The sequence below is a fragment of the Oryctolagus cuniculus genome, chromosome 7 (genome assembly GCF_964237555.1).
Source record: "Oryctolagus cuniculus chromosome 7, mOryCun1.1, whole genome shotgun sequence".
NCBI lineage: Eukaryota > Metazoa > Chordata > Mammalia > Lagomorpha > Leporidae > Oryctolagus > Oryctolagus cuniculus.
In genome coordinates this window covers 135,516,774-135,544,040 of record NC_091438.1, presented here as the reverse complement: position 1 = coordinate 135,544,040, position 27,267 = coordinate 135,516,774, and the positions used below count along the sequence as shown (strand labels likewise).

General features: G+C 48.7%; 1 long non-coding RNA gene across 4 annotated transcripts; it reads left to right on the top strand.

The window, feature by feature from the left end:
- Window positions 1–579: 579 nt before the first annotated feature.
- Window positions 580–27,000, top strand: LOC127487236 (uncharacterized). Of its 4 annotated transcripts, none has more exons than XR_007913845.2 (4): window positions 580–1,098; window positions 6,234–6,783; window positions 9,814–10,145; window positions 26,063–27,000. It is a non-coding gene; the product is annotated as an uncharacterized lncRNA (long non-coding RNA). The 4 variants fall into 4 exon arrangements; XR_007913843.2 differs by lacking the exon at window positions 26,063–27,000 and adding an exon at window positions 10,915–13,137; XR_007913842.2 differs by lacking the exon at window positions 26,063–27,000 and having other exon boundaries at window positions 9,814–13,137.
- The last annotated feature ends 267 nt before the right edge of the window (window positions 27,001–27,267 follow it).

Sequence of the window (27,267 nt, the reverse complement as noted above, 5' to 3'; positions counted from 1 at the left end):
TCCCTCTCACTGTCTGTAATTCTCCTCTCAAATAAATAAATAAAATCTTCAACAATAAATAAATAAAGCACAACAGTCTTTAAAATAAGACAATTAAACTCCAGATCCCAATAACACAGCAGCCACAGTGTCCAACATATAAGTTTAAATATACAAAAAAATGCAAAGCAGGAAACAATACCCGTAACCTTGAGGAAAAAGTTATCAGTATGAGCAGATCTAGATGTGACTCATGTGTTGGGATGAGCAGTGAAAGACCTTAGAACTTTCATTATAAATGTGTTTTTAAGGATTTAAAGAATCTGCGTATAGAATGAATGCCCCAGTGGGAACCACAAAAGAAAAATGAAAACTCTAAAAGGAACCAAAGAGAAATTATAAACTGTTTAATATCTACAGTGAAAAAGTTAACTAGACGAGCTCAACAATGGATTGGAAACTGAAAGGAAAATATCAGTGAACTTGAAAACACAGCACCTGAAACCATGACAACCGGAGTTCTGTAGACAAGAACAGAACCCCGGCGCCTTGTGGAACAACACCCAGGATTCCAACAGAGGAGGAATTAGAGCCCTCACAGGGAGGGGACAGGTCAGGTCAGAAAGACTGCTTGAGAAGACAATGACCGTGGGGCAGAGGATGAGAAGACAGTCACAGATGGGGGTGGGGTGGGGGAGATAGTGGCAGAAGTCATTTGAGATAAAGGACTGCCAGCCAAAACACACAATGAACTCTTCAAACTCTGCAGTAAGAAAACAAGCAACCCGATTTAAAATGGACAAAATATCTGGACAGACTCCTCACTGAAGCTGACGTACAGAGCCAAGAAAAGATGAGCGCATGAAAAGATACTCAGCCTCATGCATTGTCAGGGAATTGGAATTAAGGCAACCATGAGACAGCACTGCCCTCCCGCTAGGATGGCCAAAACCCTAAACCCGGATAACTCTAAATGCTGGCGAGGACCTGGGCCACAGGACCTCCTGTCCATTGTTGGTGGGACTGCTACAGCCACCGAGGAACACAAGTTGGCCGGTTCTTACAGAACGAAATTCTTACTGTAGAATCCAGCAATCCCACTCCTTAGTATTTACCCAAGTGAGTTGAAAACTCCCATCTACCCAAGAGCCTGCACAGGATTGTTGGTAGCAACTTTCCCCATAGCTGCCAAAACCTGGCCACAAACAAGCTCTCCTTCGATAGGTGAACAGGTAAACAGGCTGTGGTACATCCAGTCACTGGAATATTATTTAGCTCTGAAAAGTCAGAAGCTGTCAAGGCATGAAGCACATGGAGGAACCTCCCGAGTGCTCTGCTAAATGAAAACCATCTGAGCGAGCCGCACGCTGTACAGTTCCAACTGTAGAACAACATTCTAGGAAAGGCAAAGCGATGGAAACCGTTAGCAGGTTGAGTAGTTGCAAGGGACGCAGGGAGGAAGCAGGAGGCTTGGACAGACAGAGCACGGAATGTTTTCCGAGAAGGAAAATCTTCCTGAATGATTGGTACTGGTGGATGTGTTGCAGAACAATGCCTCAAACTAGTTGGAGGCATTGCTGTAGAACCCCCCAAACTGGGTCCCCTCACCCAACATGCAGGAAGCCAATCACTGACATCAGGGTGCAGGAAGAAGGGAGGTGTTTGTTTGCACAGCTCAGGGCAAGGGGCCGACAGCTCTTGCTTCATTCCTGGGCTCACTGAGGAGTTAGGGTAGAGGTCCTTATGGATTGAAATTGGGCCGAGAGGGAGGTGTTCAAGTCCCTGGTGGATCAGTGATGCTTGTGACCTTCCTTTGATTGATCAGCAAGGCCACACTCTTTAGGGAATTTTCACAGTGGTCAGATGGCACCAGTAAGTCTAGGGGGTTATGTGTCGGTGGTGGTCATCTTGTGCCCCAGACCTGGAATTTCTCTGCCTGGACCTGGAATTCCCCCACACAAAGCCCTCTGGACAGTGCCTGGCCAACAGGGCTCTATCTGTTACAGAAAAAAGAAATGGCGTCTTGAGTCCTATGATGAGAACCTTGTAGGGCCAGCTGTGTCACTCCCTCAATTCAGTGAATTCCTTCTGGTGAGTGGTTAACCCTTCAGGGTAGGCAGGACACCTTGGGCTAAGGGAGACAGATGAGAGGCTAAATCCTGAATTTACATTAGGGACATTCAGATAGTGGTTTGGTGTCAGATACACGTCACTATACATCTGTCAAAATCCAAGGGATGTACAACACTGAGGGAGGAGCCTACTGCCAACCGTGGACTCCGGTTGACACTGCTGTAACTTTGGTTCTGCTGTAACATTGGTTCATTGGTTGTATTAAATACACCGCTCTTCGTGGTGGGGGAGGGTGTGGGTGTGTAAGGAGCCCAGTACCTGGGAACACTGGACTTTCCACCCTAAGACTGCTGTAAAACAAACTCATGGGGGAGGCGCTTGGTGCAACAGTTGAGATGCCTTTTGGGAGGCTGACAGCCCAAATCACAGTTTCTAGTTCTGGTTCAAGCTCTAGACCCTCCAGCTTTCTGGCTAGTGTGTACCTGTGGAAGCAGCAGGTAGTGTCTCAACTCCTTGGGCTCCTGCCACTCATGTGGGAGACCTGGATTGAGTTCTCGGCTACCAGCTTTGGTTAGGCTCAGCCCTGGCTGTTGTGGATATTTGGGCAGTGAACCAGCAGGTGAAAGACTCTCTCTCTCTCTCTCTCTCTCTCTCTCTCCCTCCCTCCCTCTCCCTCTCTCTCTCCATCTGTCTCAAATAAAATGAAAAAAATAAAAAAAATTTAAAGTCATTGATTGTTAAAAGACTGAATATGTTTCAAATGTGATAAAAATGTCAACCCATAAATGCAAAATGTTGACATTATCACAAAAAGAAAGGTGAGTTAGTACAATAAGATATTTTGAGAGGGACAGACTACATTCATATAACTTTTATTACAGTGTGTAATTTTAATTGTTCTGGTTTACTGTTAGCTGTTGATGTTCATCTCCTGCTCGGCCTAATTTGCAAATGAAACTCCACTACAGGAAAAAACATGGCTTGAACAAGGTTGGGTATGTTACCAGTGAATGGCAGGGTTCTTGTCTTCGTGCAAGAAAGAATTCAGGCATGAGACAGAGAGTTCTGGAAAAGCAACATAGCAAGGTTTATTAGGGCAGGGACATCCGTAAGAACAGATGGGCACCTCTCCAGACAGGACCCGAGAGAGAGTGCCCAGTCGCTCTGACTGGGGGAGAGCGAGGTTACATGGTTGAGTGGAGAGTACACCTGGGCAGGCCAGGTGAGTGGCTCAGCAGAGAGGCAGAAGGCTGAGTGCGCACTCCGGTTGAGGCCAGGGGTTTTAAGGGGATGGACCTTGCCTTCCCACCTCTGTTCCTCGTGGAACAAAGGACTTTTTGGATGTAAATATGAAAAATTTCTGAGTTTTCCCCCTGAAGTTATCAGACAGGAGGAAGCCTGGCTGGAGATGCCCTGGTTAGAGGAAGGATGGGCAGGACCCCCTGGAAGATCAGCATCATTTTGAAATGCAGATACTGGGCTGCACCTAGAAGGTTATCAGGCAGAAGGGGCCGGACCCCCGCCTGGCAGGTTATCGAGATGACTTTGAGATGCTTATGCTGGACATAGGTCTTTGTCACACACACAGAAGCTCGTATCTGACTTCCTACCTAACAGGTACTGTCCATGGTCTCAGGCATCCCCACAGGTTAGCGGGGTCTACTGTAGCCACAGTGTGGGGGAAGAAAGGCGCAGGGCAGGGGTCTGGGCAGTGCTCAGCCGCAGACTGGAGACAGGGCATCGGCACCTGCTTTCTTCAGGCTCCCTAGGACTGCAGGCTGTCGCTGGTATCTGTGTGTTCAGGGTTTGGTGTCTGTCTCGCCCTGGGCAGCGGCCATGTCCATCCTTCTCACTGTCCTGTCCTGAGTGCTGGTGACAGCGGCTGACACCTAGGAAAGCCCTTGATAATTGGTCCTTGGATAAATAAGTGAAGCAGTGGAAGAATGAGGAAATAAAAGAAATGAAGGGGGGGGGTGGCAGCACCTCAGCTCACTAGGCTAATCCTCCACCTTGCAGCGCTGGCACACCGGGTTCTAGTCCTGGTCGGGGCACCGGATTCTGTCCCAGTTGCCCCTCTTCCAGGCCAGCTCTCTGCTGTGGCCAGGGAGTGCAGTGGAGGATGGCCCAAGTCCTTGGGCCCTGCACCCCATGGGAGACCAGGAGAAGCATCTGGCTCCTGCCTTCGGATCAGCGCGGTGCGCCAGCCACGGCAGCCATTGGAGGGTGAACCAACGGCAAAGGAAGACCTTTCTCTCTGTCTCTCTCTCTCACTGTCCACTCTGCCTGTCAAAAGGAAGGAAGGAAGGAAGGAAGGAAGAAATGAAGGGAGGGAAAGACACAAAGGGGAGGGAGAGAGAAACAGGAAAGTTACAGCCTTGTGACAAAGGACAAAGGCTAAACGCACACCCCGGGGGGCCTCTGGTCCCCCCTGGCTCCTGCTCCCTCCTGCCCTCCTGCCCTCCCGCCCCTCACCCTCCCCATCAGGCCCAGCAGTGGGCCTCAGCTGAAACCCTCTGCTGCTTTCCCCCTTCCCCTGGGCACCGCCCCTGGACTGCCCGAGGACGTCTCAGCTCCCGAGAAAGGAGTCATTGATCCAGTGCGCTTTCCTGAGCTTCCTGCCCCACCCCCACCTCCACAATGGGCCATTTCCCAGACAATAGGCATCATCATCGCCTTTGTGTGAGCCCTGGCATCCTGGAATTGAGCTTCCAATCTCGCACAGACACCCGGGAGGAAATGGAAAATCCATGCCGGCCCCTGCTGGCACATCGGCAGTTGATTCCAGAGCTCGGGAGGTGCCTGCTCCCTGGGGTGCAGGAGGGATGTTGGCCTGGGGTACCCTGGGCAGGGGTGGCCTAACTCCTCTGGTCAGGGCTCCAGGGTAGGATTGGCATCTTCCTGGGGCTCTGGGGGCCCCCACAACCCTCCAGCTGTGTCACCCACTCACTCCAAGGCGGGGCTGGGCAGGTCCCTATCTCCTGGGGTCACTCCTAGAAAACCCTGGGTCCCAGAGTCCCCAAGCCCTGTTTGTGGGAGGGAAAGGATTCAAGGACCTGGAATTCTCCGAAAGGAAGGGAGACAGAGGGGGATCTCAGAGCCACAAAGTCACCCTAGGTAGCAGCCTGCAGATGTTTGTGACTTCTATATGTCTGAAAACACTTCTGCAGCCGGCCACGTGTGGCAGTGGGTAAGGCCGTGAGGGAAGGCGGCGTCCCGTCTGGGCACCCAGGTGCTCCACTTCTGATCTAGTTCCCTGCTAATGCACCTGAGAGAGCACTGGAGGATGGTCCAAGCTCTGGCCCCTGTACCCACGTGGAAGACCCAGAAGAAGTTCCTGGCTCCTGTCTTTGGCCCGGCCCAGCCCCGGCCATTACAGCCATTTGGGGAGTGAACCAGTGAATAGAAAACCTCTCTTTCTACTGCTCCCTTTCTCTCTGTATCTGCCTTTCACATAAATAAATAAATCTTACCAAAAAAAAAAAAAAAAGAAAAAGAAAAGAAAAGAAAAGAAAGAGAGAAAGAAAGAAAAGAAAATGTCACTTTTGCTAAAACTCAGTTCTGTTGAACACAATCAACTATTTTGAGACAGTCAAGGAAATTTGATTATGAAGTGGGTGTTAGACAATACAAAGGATTTATTGTTAATTTTATTAGGCATGATAATGTCATTGTTATTATGTAAGAAAGAATTCACATCTTGTAGAGATGTACCTTGCAGGAATATAATAACATAATAACCTGGGATTTGCTTTAAAACACTTCAGCACAGAAAAAAAGGAAAAGAATCATTAGGCTGAATTCAGGATCAACAAGACGGGAAGTTGTGATTGATTAATGATGTCTGCCACAGGTAGGGGACAGGAAGTAGGGGCGGGAAGGGGAGGGACAGAAAACTAGCTCCTATTTGCCATCTTGGCTGGACGCTTGTCTGCAGATAGAGGTCTGTTTGTCCTTCAGCCCTGCTTCAAAGTATACCTCAGTGATGTAGATTAGCTAGCAGTGAATATGTTCTTGTACAACCCACTCATGTACGTACTCTATTTCTGCCCTAGGACATGAGAAAAACAAGAACCCTCAGGGCACTGACCTAACAATCAATTGCTAGTATTAATTGCATTTTGTGTGAAAATACTGATTTTGTTTGTTAGACTCAAACAATTCCTCCTTTTCTCACACTGAAGCAGGAAGAGCTGTTACTAACCGCCTCACTGAATGCCTACCCTGTGCCAGGAACCAAGCCGAATGCTGCACGCGCACCTCCCTGCGAGCTAGGGCCGACGTGTGCTCCGGACTCCACCCCCAGGATGGAATCACCTGCCCGCCTTCCCACAGAGAGCAGGCGCTGGAGTCAGGAGCTGACCTCAAACCCTCTGCCCCCAAGGCGGTGCTCGAACCTTGTATCCTTCCACCTTCCGCTGGACGCCTGCACAAAGGACATGGACATTTTTTTGGCCAGAGAAGAGCTGGGACTTTGTAGACTTGGGGGCCAGAGATAAGAGAAGACCTCAAGTTCCAAAGGACAGCTGTTCGGCTGATGACCCAGGGGGACCGTCTCCGCTGCAGGCAAGAGAGGCAGAGGCAGCGCCATCTGCCAGGGGCTTCCCCAGCACACGGAGGGTGGCTGCCCGGAACTCCCAGCAGCTGCTCCGAAATCAGCAAGGCAAGGAGGGCTCCGGCGGCTGGGGCCACCTCCCTAACAACTTAGCCCACGCTGCGGACGGCACATCAAGGGTAAGTGCGGAGGGCGCCAACGGTGAAACTGGAGCTCCTCACACAGATTTGGTGCTCGATGAACAGGAGGGTACTTCAAAAAATTCATGCAAAATGCATATTAGGAAGCAATCATGCACGGATTTTAAGATTTTTTAAAAAATTTTATTTGAAAGAGTGACAGAGAGAGGAAGAGACAGAAAAATCTACCTGCTGGTTCATTCCCCGAATGGCCGCAATGGCTGGGGCTGGGCCAGGCCAAAGTCAGGAGCCTGGAAGTCCATCTTGGTCTTTCACATGGGTGCAGGGGCCCAAGCACGTGGACCATCTTCTGTTGCCTTCCCAAGCGCGTTAGCAGGGAGCTGGATGGGAAGCAGAGCAGCTGGGACTCCAGCAGGCACTCTGATACGGACGCCAGCATCCCTGGCAGTGGCTTAACTAACCCCTGGTGCCACAACGCCGGCCCCTGGGTTGCAAAATGCTTTGCACCAAAACAGATTACCTTTGAGTTCCACTTCGCTTTCTGAAGGCCTCTTGTACGATTCTCACCGAATGCGATCTTTGGTCGGTGAGTTTTGAGTTTCGTGATGATAGTTCGAATCAACATCTTTGTGTGCGTTTGGTTATTTCTGTGGGATTTACATTTTAATCAGGAGCTAAATATTCCACCTGGTGTGCTGTGATGGGGAACATGGTCAACACAAAACCCGAGAGCCCAGGGTAGGCGACGAGTCCAGTATTCCAGCTGAAGCAAAGTGGATTTAGAAATAAGAAGAGATGGTTAATCTGTAATTCTCTGTGGTTTCTGCTTCTGAATTTTGTTTCATTTTTTATTTTTCTTTAAAAAGGACTCTCAGGGGCCAGTGCTGTGGCGCTGTAGGTTAAGCCACTGCCTGCAATATCAACATCCCAGAGGAACTCTGGCTGGAGTCCAGGCTGTTCTGCTTCCAGCCCGGCTCCCTGCTCACGTGCCTGGGATGGAGCAGGAGATGGCCGAAATGCTTGGGGCTCTGCCGCCCTTGTGGGAGGCCCAGATGGAGTTCTGGCTTCGGCACGGCCTGGCCATCCATTTGGAGAATGAATCAGCAGATGGAAGATCTCTCTCTCTCTCTCTCTGTCACTCCGTCTTTTAAATAAAATAAATCTTTAAAAGAGCAAACCCCAGGATGTTTCCTGGGATTTATGAGCATTGTTGGGATCCTTTGGGGTGGGGGTTGGTGAATGAGGAGGGGTGTGGCACTCTGACAGGTGGGAGACTTGAGCTGAAACGTGGGGAGTGAGGCTTGCACTCCTGGGCGTTGTGCGGTCTGCACTGTCTCAGCAAACATGTCCAATCCCAGCATTGCAGGCCATGTAGTTAACCTGCTGTACAGCTGGTGTTGGCTTTGGTCATGACCTTGAAATCCTTCACTGACTCAGTTGCTCCCATAAGCCTTTGAGGAAATCATAAACTACAGTAACAAATGGCAAAGACATTGGAGTTAGTAGCAGAAGTTACTCATTGGCCTATAACACAACAATGTCCCCAGATTCCACAGCCTTCCAAAACCAGCCTTCTGAAAACCTAGACAGCAGTACTCCAAGTCCCAGACATCTCACCTGGAAGTAAGCCTGGCCCTTGACCGGAATTTCTCTCCCCAGGGACATCCTAAATACTGGAAGAATCTCTGTATCACACCAAGCAACCCTGGCTGTCACTGACCCTGGCTTCCACTTGGCCCTGCCTAGCCACTGTGCCTATTTGGGGAGTGAACCAGTGATTGGAAAATCAATCTCTCTTTCTCCCTCTCTTTTTCTGCCTTAAAAAAAAATAAAAAGAGCAGGAACAAGCAGCTTGGGACCAGGCTGATGCGACAAACCAGAGAACAGGCCTCCAGGGTGCTGCTGGAGGCAGTGTCTGTGGTCTCGGGAGAGGACAGGAGAATCAACGTGGCGGCGAAACTGTCTGCGACAAGAGGGAGAGCGAGACAGCCCAGTTTTGCCCACCTGGGAAGGAGAGAGCGGGGCTGAACTCTCACAGCCCCCCAAAGCCAGCGCCTTTGAAACCTTGGCTTTGTGCTATTGTGTTTTGTTCACAGGGGACCTTGGCCATGGTGCTCTGGGAAAGGTTTGGGTTTTCTCTTTCTGAAAACCTTTCCAGCTCTTTGCCCTGATGCACCTTAATCTTTCCTTATCAAACGAGGGCACATTTTCCCCCGTCCCCCAGGGACGTGTGGCAGTGTGCGGGCTCGTGCGGGAAGCCAGAGAAGACAGCACACCCTCGTGGCGTGCGGCTCTAATGAAAACAGTGGCTGTGTGTGTGCGTGTGTGTGCAGTGTGTGTGTGCGCGCGCGGTGGGTGCCATGTTGGAGTTTTGCATCCTGACAAGTCTTTGTCACAAAGCAAAGTCAGCAGTCTCTACTTTTCCATTTCATCGCATTTCAGGCTTTTTCATGAAAGCTTGGCGTTTGTTTGTTTGCTTAAATTTTTAATCAAAGTAATGCATGAACACAGTTTTTAAATCAAATCACACAAAAATCTTCTGAAAAACCTAAATGCCTTACCCTATCCCACCAGGCTGCCCCCTCGGAGGTAGCAATTTATAACTCTTTATACCTCTACCAGCTGTTCCTCTCCTGTAGCTACCTCCATATTTCTAAATAACATGTTTAAACTACTATTTATTGATCCATAAATTTGACATTCTCTATTGATTTTGAATTATGATGGATGTGGGTCTGGCTCTTTCATTCCTCTAATCTGTGTGGCCCCCTGGAGCCACTTCTCTGTGTTTAGCTACGTAACTTCTGCTGTAAAACAGACACTGGCTCTTTCATAACCAGCTAATATCCACCCCTCTTCCTCTTGTAACTGGGTGTCCACCTTTCACCCTGTGGAATCACTTCTTTCCTGGGAAGCTGGTCTCATCTCTAGTCCCAAGAGTGGGTCCTAACTGGCTGAACCTCACCTCCTAAGCTATAGTGATTGGTTCAAGAAAAGGCACAGAGCCGGGTATCAACCAAGGAGAGGTTTTCCGGAGGAAATAGGCAGCATTTCTTTGTTCTTCTGCAGAGCTGGAGAAACGGTCTTTCCTGATGGTCCTGCCCAATGAACAGGATGTCCCTCGATGCTGGGAGACACCTTGCAACCATGGCCAAAGTCAGCCTTACTTTGAATAGATGGTACAGAGGCCAAGGAGGAAAAAGGAAACTGGAGACTCTAAACAGATCGTGGGAGCCTACATTACCTTCAAAGCCATCAGTTGTGTGCACAGTCCCCTCTACGGTTGAAACCACGCTGAGTTCCCAGTTACCTGCAAAGGGGAACCGCCTCCCTGAAACAAGGGAATCTCTCATTCTGGCTGCACGTCAGTTACTTCCGATTCTACGGCGGAGTTAAGTGAGGTATGATTACACTTCCTTCCGTGTGCAGAAGTGTGTTTGTTTTCAAAATTAATTATTATTTTCACTTGCACATCTTTCCAAATACGTATCCTTAATTCTTTCTCTATACTTACCCAAACCCCTCATTCACTCTAGACTGGTGCCCCCCTCCCCCATCAACTTGGTCTTCACTGCTGTGTGAAGTCAAATCCCCTGTCTCTTGGATCCCATAACTCCCTGCTTTTTTAACTATGTAGAGCATTTACTAGAACATTTCTTGGTGCTTTCTTTGAAAGAGTTTCCCATAGGCAAATTGTCTATGGATGAGTGAAAGAACCTTAATTCTGCCCTCATACATGACTGGTAGCCTAGCAGGGTATAAAACTCGAAGTTACACTCTTCTATTCTGCAAGGTTTTTGCTGGGTTTGTTCAGTTAGTGTCTGGTACCGTGTTGGTCCTGAGAAGTCTGGGGTCATTCTGCTTCTATTCTTTGTGCATGACCTCTCTCTCATTATTTTACTCCTTGAGAACTTTTAGGGAACTTCTGAGTCCTGGGTCCTAAAATGTTTCTGTGATACACCTTGACATGGGTCTTCTCTCGTTGCGACAAGTCCCCTGTGAAACTTTCCAATTGGAGTCCAATGTCCTTTATTTTGAAAAGCTTTTCCTTAGATTCTTTTTGTTCTGCCTTTAATTCCCTTGACTTTTTCCTCCACCCATTTCTTAAAAATTTTAGCTGTGATTTTTATTTCTACGAACTTCTTACAGTGTCTTATTTGTGTTTTATAGAACCAATACCTTCTAAGAGATGCAAAGGTCCTCAATAAAATTCTGGCAGACCAAATTCAATAGTACATTCAAAGGATTATGCACATAACCATGTCAGATTTACCTGAGATATGCAAAGTTGGCTCAACATATACAAATCTATAGATGTGAAACATCATATTAACAGAGTGAAGGAATCACAAAATAGTCTCAACAGAGCCAGAAAAAGCACTTGATGTTGACTAAATTCAACATCTAATCATATTAACAATAATAACTCGACAAAATAAGCATAGAAGGAATGTGCCTCAACATGATAGAGACCATATAAGACTCCCAAAGATAACATAATAATCAGTGGGAGAAACTGAAAGAGTTTCCTGTAATATATTGTACAAGACAAAGATACCTACTCTCACCATTTATCTTCAGTTTAATACTGAAAGTCCTAGCCAGAGCAGTTAGAGAAGAAAAAAAAGCACTTCAATTAGGAACAAAGAAATACAATTTTGTGTTCATCTGACATGATTATTGATGAAGAAACCACTAAAAAGTCAACAAAAAATGCTCAGAACTAATAGGTAAATTCAATAAAGTTGCAGGACACAAAATCAATGTACAAAAGGTAGTAGTACTTCTATTCACTAACAATGAAGTATCTGGAAAAGAAAGTTACAAAAACAATCCCACTTACCATATCATCAAAAAGAATAAAATACTCAGGAATAAACTTAATAAAATAGGTAGAAGAGTTTTACACTGGCAATTATAAAATATTGATGAAGGAATTTAAAGAAGATTCAGATAAATGGAAGAGCACCCTGTGTTCATGGACTGGAAGAATTTATATTGTCAAATGTCTGTATTCCCCAAAGGGAATACACAGATCAAACATAGTCCCTATCAAAATCTCAATGGCATTCTCTACAGAAACAGAAAAAAGCATGTTAAAATTCATATGAGGCTGGCACCGTGGCTCAATAGGCTAATCCTCCGCCTGCGGCGCCGGCACACCGGGTTCTAGTCCCAGTCGGGGCGCCGATTCTGTCCCGGTTGCCCCTCTTCCAGGCCAGCTCTCTGCTGTGGCCCAGGAGTGCAGTGGTGGATGGCCCAAGTCCTTGGGCCCTGCACCCACACGGATACCAGGAGAAACACCTGGCTTCTGGCTTCGGATCGGTGTGGTGCGCTGGCCACAGTGTGCCGGATGCAGCAGCCATTGGAGGGTGAACCAACGGTAAAGGAAGACCTTTCTCTCTGTCTCTCTTTCTCACTATCCACTCTGCCTGTCAAAAAAAAAAATTTATATGAAACTACAAAATATTTTAAATACCCAAAACATTCTTTGGCATGGACAAAGGTAGAATCAACACATTCACTGTCTTCAAAATACAGCACAAAGCTACAATGAGTAAAACAGGACAGTACTGGCAATATAAACAGACATTATAGACCAATGAACCAGGAGAGAGAACCCAGAAATAAGCTCATGCATTTACAGGGTGCCTACAATGCACAGCAGGGAAAGGACTGTGTCTTAAACAAACCACATTGGGAAAACTGTACATCCACATGCAGATGAGTTAAATTAGATCCTTGTCTCACACCATACACAAAACTCAAAATGGACTAAAGACATAAGATCTAAAACTGCAAAAGTGCTAGAAGAAAATACAGGGGAAAAAAACTTCTTGATATTAGTCCTTTTTTTATTTGACCCCAAGAGCGCAGACAACAAAAGCAAAAGTAGGCAAATGGGATTGCATTAAACCATCAAGTGTCTGCACAGTGAAGGAAACAACTAATACAACCTAAGGAATGGGAGAAAAGACATGAACATCATGTATCTAATAAGGGGCTGATATCCAAAATACATAAAGAACTCATACAGCTCTACAGCAAGAGAATAGGGCCGGCGCCGCGGCTCACTAGGCTAATCCTCCGCCTAGCGGCGCTGGCACACCGGGTTCTAGTCCCGGTCGGGGCGCCGGATTCTGTCCCGGTTGCCCCTCTTCCAGGCCAGCTCTCTGCTGTGGCCAGGGAGTGCAGTGGAGGATGGCCCAGGTGCTTGGGCCCTGCACCCCATGGGAGACCAGGAAAAGCACCTGGCTCCTGGCTCCTGCCATCGGATCAGCGCGGTGCGCCGGCCGCGGCGGCCATTGGAGGGTGAACCAACGGCAAAGGAAGACCTTTCTCTCTGTCTCTCTCTCTCACTGTCCACTCTGCCTGTCAAAAAAAAAAAAATTTATAAAAAAAATTTACAGCAAGAGAATAAATTATCTGATTTTTTTTTTTGACAGGCAGAGTTAGACAGTGAGAGAGAGAGAGAGAAAAGTCTTCCTTCTGTTGGTTCACCCCCTCAAATGGCCACTACGGCCGGCGCACTGCGCCGATCTGAGGCCAGGAGCCAGGTCTCCCATGCGGGTGCAGGGCCCAAGCACTTGGGCCATCTTCTGCCCTTCTGGTCCACAGCAGAGAGCTGGACTGGAGGAGGAGCAACTGGGACAGAATCTGGCGCTCCAACCGGGACTAGAACCCGGGTGGCCAGTGCCACAGGTGGAGGATTAGCCTAGTGAGCCGCGGCACCGGCCTGATCTGATTTTAAAATGGGCAAAGGACCTGAATAGACATTTCTCAAACAAACCGTACACGTGGTCCACGTGTGTATATGAAAAGATGCTCACTACCACTAATCATCGTGGAAATGCAAATGAGCTCTCATCTCACACGTTAGGATAGCCACTATTAAAAAGACCAAAGATACCAAGTACAGATGAGAATGTGAAGAAAAGACAACTCTTCCATACTGTTGGTGGAAATATACATTGCTACAGTTATTATGGAAAACAGTAGGGAGGTCCCTTGAAAAATTAAAAATGGAACTGAAGTATGATCCAACAGTCTCATTTCTGGGTGTATATCCAAAAGAATTGGAAGGCCTTGAAGACACAGTTATCTCCCACGTTCATTGAAGCATTGTTCACAATAGCCAAGACTTGGAAAGAACTTTAATGGACAGCGAACGTATAACTGAATCAAGAAAATGTGAGTATTAGCCTTTTTTTAAAAATGAGATTCCGCCACTCAGAGCATGGATGAACCTGGAGGACATTAGGCTAAGTGAAATAAGCCGGCTCAGGCAGCCAGCACTGTGCAATCTAAACAGGCAAAGTAATAGAAGCAGGGAGTAGAATCGTGGTTGCCAGGGGCTGGGGAAAGGCAGAGACGGGGGAGATGTTGGCCAAAGGGTACAAAGTGCCAGTTACACAAGATGACACATTCCGGAGATCTGATGTGCAGCTCGGCGAGTCGAGGTTACAGGGCTGTGTTACAGACTGGAAACTTGCAAAGAGGGCAGATCGGAAATGTTCTCACCAGGGAAAAGGGAAAGAAGGAAGGTAAACGGTCAGTGTGACAGCTGTGTTAATTTGCTTAATTGTGAGATCCTTTCACAATGTATACGCATATAAAAATGTTAAGTTGTACACTTCAAATATATCATTTTTAAGATTTATTTTATTTATTTGAAAGACAGAGTTACAGAGAGAGGCAGAGAGAGAGAGAGAGAGAGAGAGAGAGAGAGAGAGGTGTCTTCCATCCTCTGGTTCACTCCCCAGATGGCCGCAACGGATGGAGCTGTGCCGATCTGAAGCCAGGAGCCAGGAGCCCCCTCCAGGTCTCCCAGGTGGCTGCAAGGGCCCAAGGACCTGAACCATCCTCCACCACTATCCCAGGCCACAGCAGAGAGCCAGATCGGAAGAGGAGCAGCCGGGACTTGAACCAGCGCCCATATGGGATGCCGGCGCCTCAGACCAGGGCATCAATCCACTGTGCCACAGCGCCGGCCCCTGTATCATGTTTTAATTTGTCAATTACACCCTTTAAAGTTGAGCAGAAGTGTGTGAATCCACCTTCAGTGTTGGGTTAAAAACAATCCTGAGTGCTCACGTTGGCAGCAGCTGGTGCAATACAGAAAGATCAGCCTGGTCCACTCAAGGATGTCACTTGCTTCGTAAAATGGTCCGCAGTTCTGGTGTATCTTCCATGGAAAAGAAGAATGGGGATTTTGCAAAAACTTAAACGTGAAATGACCATAGAATCCAGCAATTCCACTTCTGGGAATATGCCCAAGAGTTGTTACGCAGGGACTCAGCGAGACACTTGTTCATAGCACATTATTCACGCTAGACAGAAGCTGGAAGCAACCCTGGTGGTGGCTGGTGAGTGAACAGCGAGCCGTGGAATACGATTCAGTCTTAAAAAGGACCTCAGTCAGCAAGGAAATTTTAGCACATGTGTCGATGTGGATCCTTGAAGGCATCGTGCCAGTGATACAAGCCAGTCGCGCAAGTACAGTAGTGTGGGGACCTGGAGGAGGGCCAGGGAGAGGGAAGACGCCAGGGGCTGGGGGCGGGGCAGTGCAGAGCTGGGCTTTAGTGAGTGCGGTGATTCAGCTTGGGAAGGAAACTTTCAGAGATAGAGGGTGATGATGGCCACGCGACAATCTGAATGCACTTAATGCCACTGCACTGGATGCTTAAAATGGCCAAAGTGGGGAAATGTGTGTGATACATCCTTTACCACAATTTCTCAGAAAATCACTTTAGAAAGAAAATCCTATGTTTAAAGCCTTTTTTTTTAATAGATGGAGTGAAAATTAGGGACTGAGCTGTGGATATGCCTCAAAGTTTTGGGGTGAAAAGAAGCAGGCAGACAAAGAAGGGGTGCCCTTGTATCCTGGCCATAGAAGAATGTGGGTTTGGTTATTTATTTATTCATTTATTTAAGGCAGAGCGACAGAGAGAGGGAGAGACAGAAGCAGAGAGATCTTCCATCTGCTGGTTCACTCCCCAAATGCCCACAATAACCAGGTCACGGCCAGGCTGAAGCCAGGAGCCTGGAATTCCATCTGGGTTTCCCTCATGGGTGGCAGGGCCCCAAGTACTTTGGCCATCTGCTTTCCCGGGTGCATTAGCAAGGAGCTGGACCGGAAGCAGAGCAGCCAGGACTTGAACCAGCGCTCTGATGTGAGATGCTGGCATCGCAGGCGGCGGCTTAATGTGCTGTGCCACAGCACCGGCTTTGAAGAATCCATTTTAACAGGTTCAAAAGGCGTCTGTGAGGAACCAGTCTGGAGACCGAGGCTGAGTGGACGCCTTGCCTTACGGTCACGTGACGGAACAGATGGTGACGTTTAGAGCATTTTACTGGTCTGTGTTGTTCTGTGTTTATGATGATGATGCCTGTAAGACATTTAAATGCAAATTTCTGGAGGTGAAATAACAGGTTAAAGATGTTTCAACAAAACAGGATGAGTTCCAGGGAAAACCCTGGTACCTGCTGGAGAAAGTGAACAGATGGCGCTACAGTCCTGACAGGCACAGGCGCGCGGGTGGCGGCAGCTGGCCTGGGGCACTCTCTGGGTGCTGCCAGGGACGTCGCCTCTCTTACCTCGGAGGCTCTGCCCCTGAGTGTCTGCCTCCTGGTTTTATTGGTGCTCTCGGCGGGGAACGTAAAGGGGCAGGTCTGGGCTCACGGGATGGTCTGAATCTCCGTCCTGCGTGGGCAGTTTCTACAAGCTTGCTGCCCTCTCTCACGGACGCACGCTGGTTCTGCAAGGAGAGCCGCTGGCCAGTGTTCCCACGGGGTCAGCACAGCTGGGAGAGCCTCCAGGAGCGGAATGAAACTCTTGTTCACTTCTCTGACAAAGGGATTCACAGCAGCTGCTTATTGTACAGGCTCGATGATTTCAAGGTTGCACACGATCAAATCTATTCGGCCAAAGTGGTGTGGGACAGTACCCATAATGATGCCAATCTCCTGGTGGGAGCCATGGCGAGGCCCAGGGCTGCAGGCCAACTGGCTCCTCTGTTAACTGGTAGAGGCGAGATCCTCACAGTGGCCCAACCTCTGCAAAATGCTTGCTTTTGTTTTTAATTCTTTCTTTCCTAGATCATTGTCTTAGCCAATGAGACAGGACTTCTGTTCCCAGACAGACCAGATGTGCTTTTCCCTGTTCTTCCCGCTGAGTACAGCTGGGGACCCTGGACACTTGTATGAGAAACAAATGCAGGACTCTGAAAAGTGATGGGAAGAAGGCCGACTGGCTGGGGACTTCGGGACCCAAGGAACGACTCCGCAGCGAGCGCTTTGGATTTTCGTGGATTTTTTTTCTTAAGATTTCTTTCTTATTTTTAATATTTATTTATTTATTTGAAAGTCAGAGTTACAGAGATGTAGAGAGAAAAAGAGAGAGAGAGAGGTCTTCCATCTACTGGTTCACTCTTCAAATGGCCGCAACGGCCAGAGCTGAGCCGATCCGAAGCCAGGAGCCAGGGGCTTCTTTTGGTTCTCGCACACAGGTGCAGGGACCCAAGGACTTTCACCATCCTCCACTGCTTTCCCAGGCATAGCAGAGAGCTGGATTGGAAGTAGATTAGCTGGGACTTGAACCGGCACCCATATGAGATGCCAGCACTGCAGGTGGTGGCTTCACCCGCTTCGCCACTGTGCCGGCCCCAAGATTTATTTATTTCTATGAAAGGCAGAGTGACAGAGAGAGGCAGAGACAGAGATATCTTCTAGCTCCTGATGCATTCCCCAAATGCCCACAAGAGCCAGGGCCGAGCCAGGCCGAGCTAGGCCAAGCCAGGGCCGAGCCAGCGAGCCCAGCCGCAGCCAGCCCGTAGCCAGCAGCTGGGGACTCCATGCAGGTCTCTAACGGGAGGGACGAGGACTCCAGCACCTGAGCCATGGTCTGCTGCCTCCAGGGAAGGCACATCCTCAGGAAGCCGGATGGGAAGCAGGGGAGCCAGGCCTTGAGCCAGCCCCTCCCACGTGGGCCGAGGGCGTCCCAGCAGGACCCAACCCGCCACGCCACAACGCCCGCCCCTGGCCTTCCGTCTTGTCCTCAGTATCCCACTGGGCGCTTCAAGAAGCCAGCAGCGGCCATGAGTACAGGGGAAACAGCTCTGAAGAAAAGCCTCGTCTCCAGACAACCGGCCGAGAAAGGAGCAGCGTTTCAGGACAGAAAACAACTGCTCTGCTCCAGGCCAGCACCACGCACACCTGCCCCCAGCCCTGCCAGCAAAGCCCGAGTGGGGAGCCCAGGATCCCCTCCTCCCTGGACTGGCAGGAGGGACCTCTGACCCCTCCCCTACCACCACCAGAGGTCATCAGAAAAGGCTGAGCACAGACCCAGGCTCCTCTGTGTGCTGACCGTGGGATGAACTCGGGCAGCCTGGACTTGCAGCCTTGCCGGTGGTGTCAAGGGGCTCCTCCTCCCTCCTGCTCAGCCGTGGAGAACCGGGACCCTCCCCATCAGCCAGCGGCCACTGAGACTATGTCAGAGACCCCATGGGGAGCAGAAAGGGGGCCTTTCATCTCTTCCAGCCATGGTGGGACCAGCAGAGGCCCCGGGGAGAGCCTGGACTTCACTCGCCATCCCACAGCCACAAGCAGTCCTCCCACTACCAGGTCAGGACGGCCACCCCCACCTCGCAGTGATGTCCCAGCCCTCCCTGTTCTCACCAGGCCAGCATCACAGGAGTGGACTGAAATGAGATTCAGAGTCATAATGCTCTCCAAATGCCCAGGCTTCCGCCTAAACGTCACTCGTCCTCCAAGAACAAGGAAAAGCTCAACTTGAATGAGGAAAGGCAATCAATAGACACCGACGCGGAGATGACAGACGTTGCAATGACCTGACAAGGATTTCAGAGCAGTCACCATGAAAAATGCTTCAGCGGGAGATTGCAAACACTTTTTTTAAGCGTCTCAGCAAGCTAGAAGCACCAAACAGAAATTTTAGAACTAAAAATACAATCACTGAACTTTGAGAACTAGATGGGCTTGGGGCCAGCGCTGTGGTGTAGCGAGCTAAGCCTCCCCCTGCGTCGCTGGCACCCCATATGGGTGGTGGTTCGAGTCCCGGCTGCTCCCCTTCCCATCCAGCTCTCTGCTATGGCCTGGGAAAGCAGTAGAAGGTGGCCCAAGTCCTTGGGCCCCTGCACCCATGTGGGAGACCTGGAAGAAGCTCCTGGCTCCTGGCTTTGGATCGGCTCAGCCCTGGCTGTTGCAGCGACTTGGGGAGTGAACCAATGGATGGAAGACCTCTCTCTCTCTCTCTTCCCGCCCCCCCCCCGCCTCTGCCTCTCTATAATGCTGCCTTTCAAATAAATAAATAACCCTTTTAAAAAAGAAAAAGAAGTGAACAGAACATGGAGGTGGGATGGGGGTGCTTTGAAACATTGATGGAAGAGCTGAGTCCACGCAGGACGAAGGAGAGAGGTTGAGCTGAAGAAGGTGCTGATAGGGAAGAGGGGAAAAGTTTGTGAATTTGGCAAAAGACACAAACCTACCAATTTCACCCCGGGAGCCCCCAGTAGGATAAGTGCTGGAGATGCATACGAAGCTACATTAGAGTCATACTTCTGTAAACTAATCACCACCATCAACTAATCACCACCATCATCATCATCATCATCTTGGAGCAGAGAGAGAAAAACAACTTCCTACCTACAGGGGTGAGATGACTCAAATGGCAATGATTTTTCATCAGAAACCACAGATGCCAGAAGCAAGTGGCACAACATTTGTCAAGCACTAGAAGAAAAGAGCTGTCAAATCAAACCTGCATCTGTCAAAGAGGGCCTTCAGGAACGAACAGGAAACCCAGACACTCTCAGCGGAAGGAAACTTGAGAGTCTGGAACCAAGAGCAAACCCTAAAAGCAGGGCTGAGTGAACTTAAATCGGGACCTAGGAAAACAAAGGAACACGCGGGAAGGAGATGGCACAGCGCAGTGTGTTGGAGCGCTAGGAAAGGAGAAGAAGCAACAGAGAGATTAAAAACAGGGGCGAATAAAACATTCTCTCTTCCTCCGTTTTCTAAATCATAGCTGATGATGGAAGCAAAAACATTCCGTAAGACACGGCTCTTGGCGTGTATAGAGGAAATATTTAAGACAAATAGGACAGGGTTAAAGAATTGGAGATAAGGTTCCCATTATTCAAACTGGCACGTGTTGATACCAGTAGATTGTGATAAGTTGTTTAGATAATAACTAGTTTAAAAATACTATTCCAAAAGATATATTCCAAATACCGTAGGCAATTCAAAATGAATTCTAAAAACATCGAAGTACCCACAGGAAATCAGGAAGACAAAAACCTCAGAGAAAAAAAAAAAGGAAACAAGAAATAAAGCAGAAGACCTGAGCCCTGACACAGAAACCATTGCACTAACTATAACAATTTAAATACACAGCAAGTAAGAGATGGAGATTAGCAGAATGAACCTTTAAATGATCCAATTATGTGATGTCTACCAGGAATTCACTTCAAAAATAACAGTATAAGTAGGTTTAGAGTGAAAGAATTGAAAAAGATACATGATACAAAAATTAATCAAAATAGAGCAGAAATGGCTGCATTAATATCAGATAAAACACACTCAGGGAAAATTACCAGAAATGGAGACAGACATTAGGGCACAGGATCCACTCACCAAGAAGATCCAAAAATTTAAATGTGTGTGTCCTAAAGAGCTGCAAACTGTGTGATATAATATATAAGAGGAATTACACACCAGCATGTGAAAACCAATCAATGTAATTACCACATTAACAGGCCAAAGATATGAATCCGACAGTCTTTTCAACATATGGTGCTGGAACACTGGACATCTACAGGTCCAAAAAAGAAAGGAAGAAAGAAGGAAAGAAAGAAAGAAGGAAAGAAAAAAAGAAAGAAAGAAAGAAATGTAGTTAACCTACATATATCATATATAAAAATCAAGTGAAATGTATCATATACTTAAATATAAAACTATAAAAACTTTTAGGAGAAAACTTGAGGGAATATTCTGGACCTAGCCTTTCAGGAGGGGTTCTTAGACACAATTCACAGGGGCTGGCACTGTAGCGTAGCAGGGGAAGCCACTGCCTGCGGCACCAGCATCCTGTATGGGCACCAGTTCCTGTCCCGGCTCCCCCACTTCCGATCCAGCTCCCTGCTAATGGCCTGGGAAAGCAACTGAAGATGACCCAAGTGCTTGGGCCCTGCCTACAAGGGAGATCGGGATGAAACTCCTGGCTTCTGGCTTTGGCCTGGCTCAGCCCTGGCCATTGCTGCTATCTGAGGAATGAACCAGCAAATGGAAGATTTCTCTCTCTCTCTCTCTCTCTCTAACTCTCTGACTTTCAAATAAATAAATCAATCTTACCAAAAAAAAAAAAAAAAGATTCATAAAAGAAGAGTAAATAAATTGTATTTTATCAAAATGATAAAAATTTTCTCTGAAAAGAACCATATTCAGAGGACAAGGAAAACTACATATCCTGGGAGAAACATTTTCAAATCACATGTTTGATAAAGAACAAATATCTAGAATAGGAGAACTCTCAGAAATCCTCACATTCGTTAGGAGGACACTACAAAGAAAAATAAAAGAGGGGCCGGCGCTGTGGTGTAGTGGATAAGGCCACTGCCTACAGTGCTGGTATCCCATATGGGTGCCAGTTCAAGTCCCGGCTGCTCCACTTCTGATCCAGCTCTCTGCTATGGCCTGGGAAAGCAGTAGAAGATGACCCAATGAGGCCAGCGCCATGGATCACTTGGTTAATCCTCAGCCTGCGGTGTCGGCATCCCATATGGGTGCCAGTGTCGCTCCCCCTCTTCATGGAGGAACGGCACTAAACCCTGCGCTGTTCTTTTGTCTGCTCGGCCCTTCCCGGGTTTGCTGCTGGTTCTTCCCGGGTTGGCTGCCAATCCTTCCACCTCTGTGGAAGGGCGGCTCCCCCTGCCACTTTCCCCACTTACGCGGGGGAGCGGCACACCGCCGGCCGGCTCTCTCGGGGGCTGCTCAGATGTTATCAGGATGTTCCCCTTAGATGTTCCCGGTGCATGTTGTCTCTCTCCTCCTTTATAGTCCTCTTCCACCAATCCCAACTCTGCTACCCACACGCTGAGTACGCTGCTCTCCTCCAATCAGGAGCAGGATCAGCTCCTGCAGGTTATTGGTCGAACTGGAGGCAGCTGTGTAGAAGCTGTTTACTCCTCTCCAAGCGCCATACTGTGGGAGAGCAGATGCATAGAATAAGTCTTAATTCCAGTAACTTAGTCTAGTCCGAGTTGCTCCCCACATGCCAGGTTCTAGTCCTGGTTGCTCCTCTTCCAGTCCAGCTCTCTGCTGTGGCCCAGGAAGGCAGCAGAAGATGGCCCAAGTTCTTGGGCACCTGCACCCTCATGGGAGACCAGAAAGAAGCACCTGGCTCCTGGCTTCGGATCGGTGTAGCTCCGGCCATAGCGGCCATTTATGGGGTGAACCAACGGAAGGAAGACCTTTCTCTCTGTCTCTCTCTCTCTCTCTCTCACTGTCTAACTCTATCTGTCAAATAAATTTAAAAAAGAAGAAGAAGAAGAAGAAGAAGAAGAAGAAGAAGAAGAAGAAGAAGAAGAAGAAGAAGAAGAAGAAGAAGGCGGCAGCCCAAGTCCTTGGGCCCCTGCACCCATGTGGGAGACCTGGAAGAAGATCCTGGCTCCTGACTTCGGATCAGCACGGCTCTGGCTGTTTCGGCCAACTGGAGAGTGAACTTGAGGATGGAAGACCTTTCTCTCTCTCTCTCTCTCTCTGTAACTCTACCTCTAAAATAAATAAAAGCCTTAAAAAATGACTATCATGTGATTCCATCTATATGAGGCATACAGAGCCATCAAACTCATACAAACCAAGCAGAGTGGCTTTGAGAGGCTATGGAAATGGGAAATGAGTTGTTTAATGGGCACAAGAGCCTTAGTTTGGCAAAAAGAAAAAGTTCTGGAAATTGATTGCACAACAGTGTGAAGAAATGTAACACTTCTGGACTGTGAACTCAGAAATGGTTAAGATGGCAAGTACTTTTCACATTACCACAGTTTTTGAAAAAAAAAAATCAGCCACAAAACAAAAATAGAGCAGTTATAAAACAGAAATGGAGCTGCATTGTGGCAGGGCAGTTAAGACTCAGCCTGGGACACCCACACTCTGCATCCGAGCGCCTGCGTTTGAGTCCTGGCTCTGCTTCCAATTCTAGCTTCCTACTAATGCGCACCCTGCGAGGCACCAGATGACGGCCCAAGGACTTGGGACCCTGCTGCCCACGTGGGAGATGGGGATGGAGGTCTTGCTTCCTGGCTTCTGCCTGGCTCAGCCCATGTTGCTGGGGGCATTTGGGGAGTGAAGTAGCAGATTGGAAGATCTCTCTCTCTCTCTCTTGAGCTCTGTCACTCTTCCTTTCAAATAAAGAAATATAGATTTTTAAAACAGAAAAGAACTGCAAAAAACTTCAGATAGAAAAAGAGAAGTGAGACGGTATTTCAGGAAAGAGACTGTAAGTCAGCAAATGAGCACAAGCACTCCAGCATAACCGGCCGCTGGGGGTGCGAATTAAAACCACAAAGAGACATCACCACACCTGCATTCCAACAGCTTTCAATAAAAGATCCCGTCAGTGTCAAATGCTGGGGAAGAGTCTGAGAATCAGGTTTCTCTGCTTTCCTGGTGGGTGTATAAGATAACACAGTGCTCTAGAAGAGAGTTTAAATGTCACTAAAAACTCAACATACCCTTCCCAGAGAACTCAGCAGTATTACTCCTGGCCTCTCCTCCTGGAGAAAGCAAGCATGTCACACAGAAGCAGGTGCACCCTTGTTCACAGCCCCAGGACGGGGACAACCGCAGCATTCCACCATCAGCAGATGATTGGCCAAAGGGGAACAGCTGCACAGTGCAATACTACACAGCCCACATGAACTGTTGACACACTCTGCAGTTTGGACAGGTCTAAGGACATTATCTGAGTGAGTGAGAAAAAAAGCTAATTTCAGAAATCTCCAATGATCCCACTTAGATAGATAATATCTTTAAATTGACAAATACATAATATTTCCAAAATGGAAAAATTATGGGGATTAAGAATGGATTGACAGCTCCCTGCTGAGGGCCTAGGAAAGCAGTGGAGGACAGTCCAAGTCCTTGGGCCCTGCACCCACGTGGGAGACCCGGAAGAAGCTCCTGGCTTTGGATCGGCCCAGCTCCGGCTGTTGCAGCCATTTGGAGAGTGGACCAGCAGATGGAAGACCCCTCTCTCTCTCTCTGTAATTCTACGTCTCAAATAAATAAATAAAGCTTTGAGACAAAAAAAAAAAAAGACTGGATTGACTGCTACCAGGGGGTGGGGTAGGAAGGGTGGTGACCACAAAAGGTTAGCACAAGGGACATCTTTGAGGGATGAACAGTTCTCAGTCTTGATTGTGGCGTTCAGCATACAAAGCTACACATATGATAAAAGATAATGCATAGAGCTGGGTGCAGGGGACAGGAGTTGTGGCTCAGCGGGACAAGGCACCACTTGGGACGCCCGCACCCCATGTAGGGGGAGCCTGGTCTAAGTCCCAGCTGCTCTGCTCCTGATCCAGCTGCCTGCTAATGTGCACCCCGGGTGACAGCAGGTGATGGCTCAAGTGCTTAGGTCCCTGACACCCATGTGGGAGACCCAGATTGAAGCCCAGCTCTTGTCTGCAGCCAGGTCCAGCTCTGGCTAGTGTGGCTATTTGGAGAGTGAACCAGTACATGGAAGATTCTCTCTCTCTCTCTCTCTCTGCCTTTCAAGTAGATGAAAATAAATAAGCACTTTTTTAGAAAGAACTACGCACACACTTTCTTCCGTGGTTTTGATCCCACACTATCATCAGGTGAGATGGAACCAATAGGGTTCACTGGGTGAAGGGTGCACTGGACCTCCCTCTCTGTCACTGCACTTTCCTATAAATCAACAATTTCATCCAGACGAAAAATGGTGAAAACAAGGTAAATGAGACTAACAGTGGGTCTGAGACCTTCTCGGGCTGCTGTATGAGCCCGGTAAACTGGTCTCTTTGCAAGACACACTGTGGCCATTTTCTTGAGCAGTAATCTGAACACCTTACCCATGCCACTGCTTTGGCAAGACAACTTCCAGGCGTCTCTCCTCCCGGCTTGCGCTCACGCGGCTCGTAAGGTAATAAGCAACATAAACTGTTATCGCTTGTGTCCCTGGATCTACACAAGGCTGAGTGCACATTGTGAAATCACGGCCGGGAAAATAAATTGCCTCAATCCTGAAATGGATGGGCAGTGTCCATTCAATGGATGCGATATCTATCGGGGACAAAGTCACATGTACCGCTCACCTGCTCATGGTCTTCTGCCCACGCTCCTAACTGAAGGGGATGTAAGTCTCTACTCCAGGTTATTTAAGACATGAATGGATATATATTTTCTCCCAGCAGTATTAGGCAGTCAGGTTTCTGTCACTGTATCTGAATACATGACACAGGCTACTTATGACAACGAAGAGGTTTATTAAACTCACAGTTTGGGGAGTTTCAAGGAAACAGTCTTGGCATCCAATCAGTCCTGGGCAGGTCCTCTCTCTGGGCTACGTTGCATCACGGCAGACGGCAGAGGCGGGAGCGCGTATCAGGGCAAGCAGTCACCTCTCGAACCACCCAGAGTGAGAGGGTCCACAACCCCTTTCAAGGGCATGCCCCTGTTGACACAAGGACTTCTCTCTTAAAGATCCACACTGCCTCCCTATACTGCCACACTGAGAATCAAACCTCCAATTACATGGCTCCTTGGGGACACTCAGACCACACCCAAACCATAGCACCTGTCAAGTTCCTTTGGTGAAGAACACCTGTTCTGAATACACCTCTGGCTGCACCCCCTGAGTTTCGGTGTGTTCCTGTTTTCCTTTCTGTTCAGTTCAAAGCATCTCCCTATTTCCATTGTGATTTCCTCTTGCTCTGAGGGCTGTTGAGTGGAGCCTTGCCTTGTGTCTCCTTCAGACTCAAAGTGTGTCTTCCAGGAAGCAATCCTCCAAGCTTGGAGACGTAGAACAAAGGTGACTTCTCAGTTAGCTGGAAGGCTCAGGGGGCTGTGGCTACAGCAGCCGAGAAGAAAGGTTTCCTGTGCACGTTTTATTGTTTTAAGATTTATCACTTGCTAAATGAGCAGTAACACAGGCTCTGGCTTCAGAGACACAGGGCTGCCTAGCAGCAGACCTGGGGCTTAGGGAAGGATGAGCAGACCAGGGGGGTCCTTCCTGCTGCTGCTCAGCTGGGCTTTGTCCTCCCGCTTTCTCCACAAGGTAAGAGGAGACCTCGGAGGCCACCAGAGGACAAGACAGGAGATGTGTAGCTGAGCAGGCGCGGTGGCAAGTCCTAGCAGAGCCAGAATCAAAGAGACCGTTGGGGCAGGTGAGGTGCAAAGGGGTGGGGCCTTGAGTGATGCTCTCACCTGAACACTCCGCACAGGCTAAGCAACTACTGTCAACATTCCAGGCTGCAGAGGGTTCGCTGTCTTGCGTTTGGAGATTCAGACAGCACCAGCCAAGCGTAAGGTGGGTGATGCAAGATAGATAAGGGTTGAAATTAAAGAGAACCATTCAGTGAGGTTTATTTCTGTCCCTGAGCTCACTGAGTGACCTGGTGACAGACTTAAACTGTCTGTCCCTTGGCTTCCCTGCGTGCAGAGAGGAAATTTAGCCACATCTCTTTGAGGATCCACCTCATTCTCAAACGCCTGGGATGCAGTGAATTGCACATGTGTTGTATCACCCTTTGAGCCTAGGTTTGCTCACACACGTACAGGACATGACAATGCCTGTCCATTCCAGGATCAACTGGATGACCAGAGGACTCTAGGCATGGGAAGGTGTGTCATAGACAGACATGACCCTTGGGGCTGGTGTCACGGTGCAGCAGGTTAAGACACCACCTGCAACAACAGCATCTCATATGAGCTCCAATTTGAAGTCTGGCTGCTCCACTCCTGATCCAGCTCCCTGCTATGGCCTGGGAAAGCAGTAGAAGATGGCCCAAGTGCTTGGACCCCTACACCCACATGGAAGACACAGATGGAGTTCCAGGCTCCTGACTTCAGCCTGGCCCAGCCCTGGCTGTTGCAGCCATGTGGGGAGTGACCAGCAGATGGAAGACCTCTTTTTCTCTCTCTCTTTCTCTCTCTCTTGCTGTTTCTATCAGTAGCTCTACCTTTCAAATAAGTTACTCCTTAAAACAGAGTGGCACGGCCGGCGCCGTGGCTCACTAGGCTAATCCTCCGCCTAGCGGCGCCGGCACACCGGGTTCTAGTCCCGGTCGGGGCGCCGGATTCTGTCCCGGTTGCCCCTCTTCCAGGCCAGCCCTCTGCTGTGGCCAGGGAATGCAGTGGAGGATGGCCCAGGTGCTTGGGCCCTGCACCCCATGGGAGACCAGGAAAAGCACCTGGCTCCTGGCTCCTGCCATCGGATCAGCGCGGTGCGCCGGCCGTGGCGGCCATTGGAGGGTGAACCAA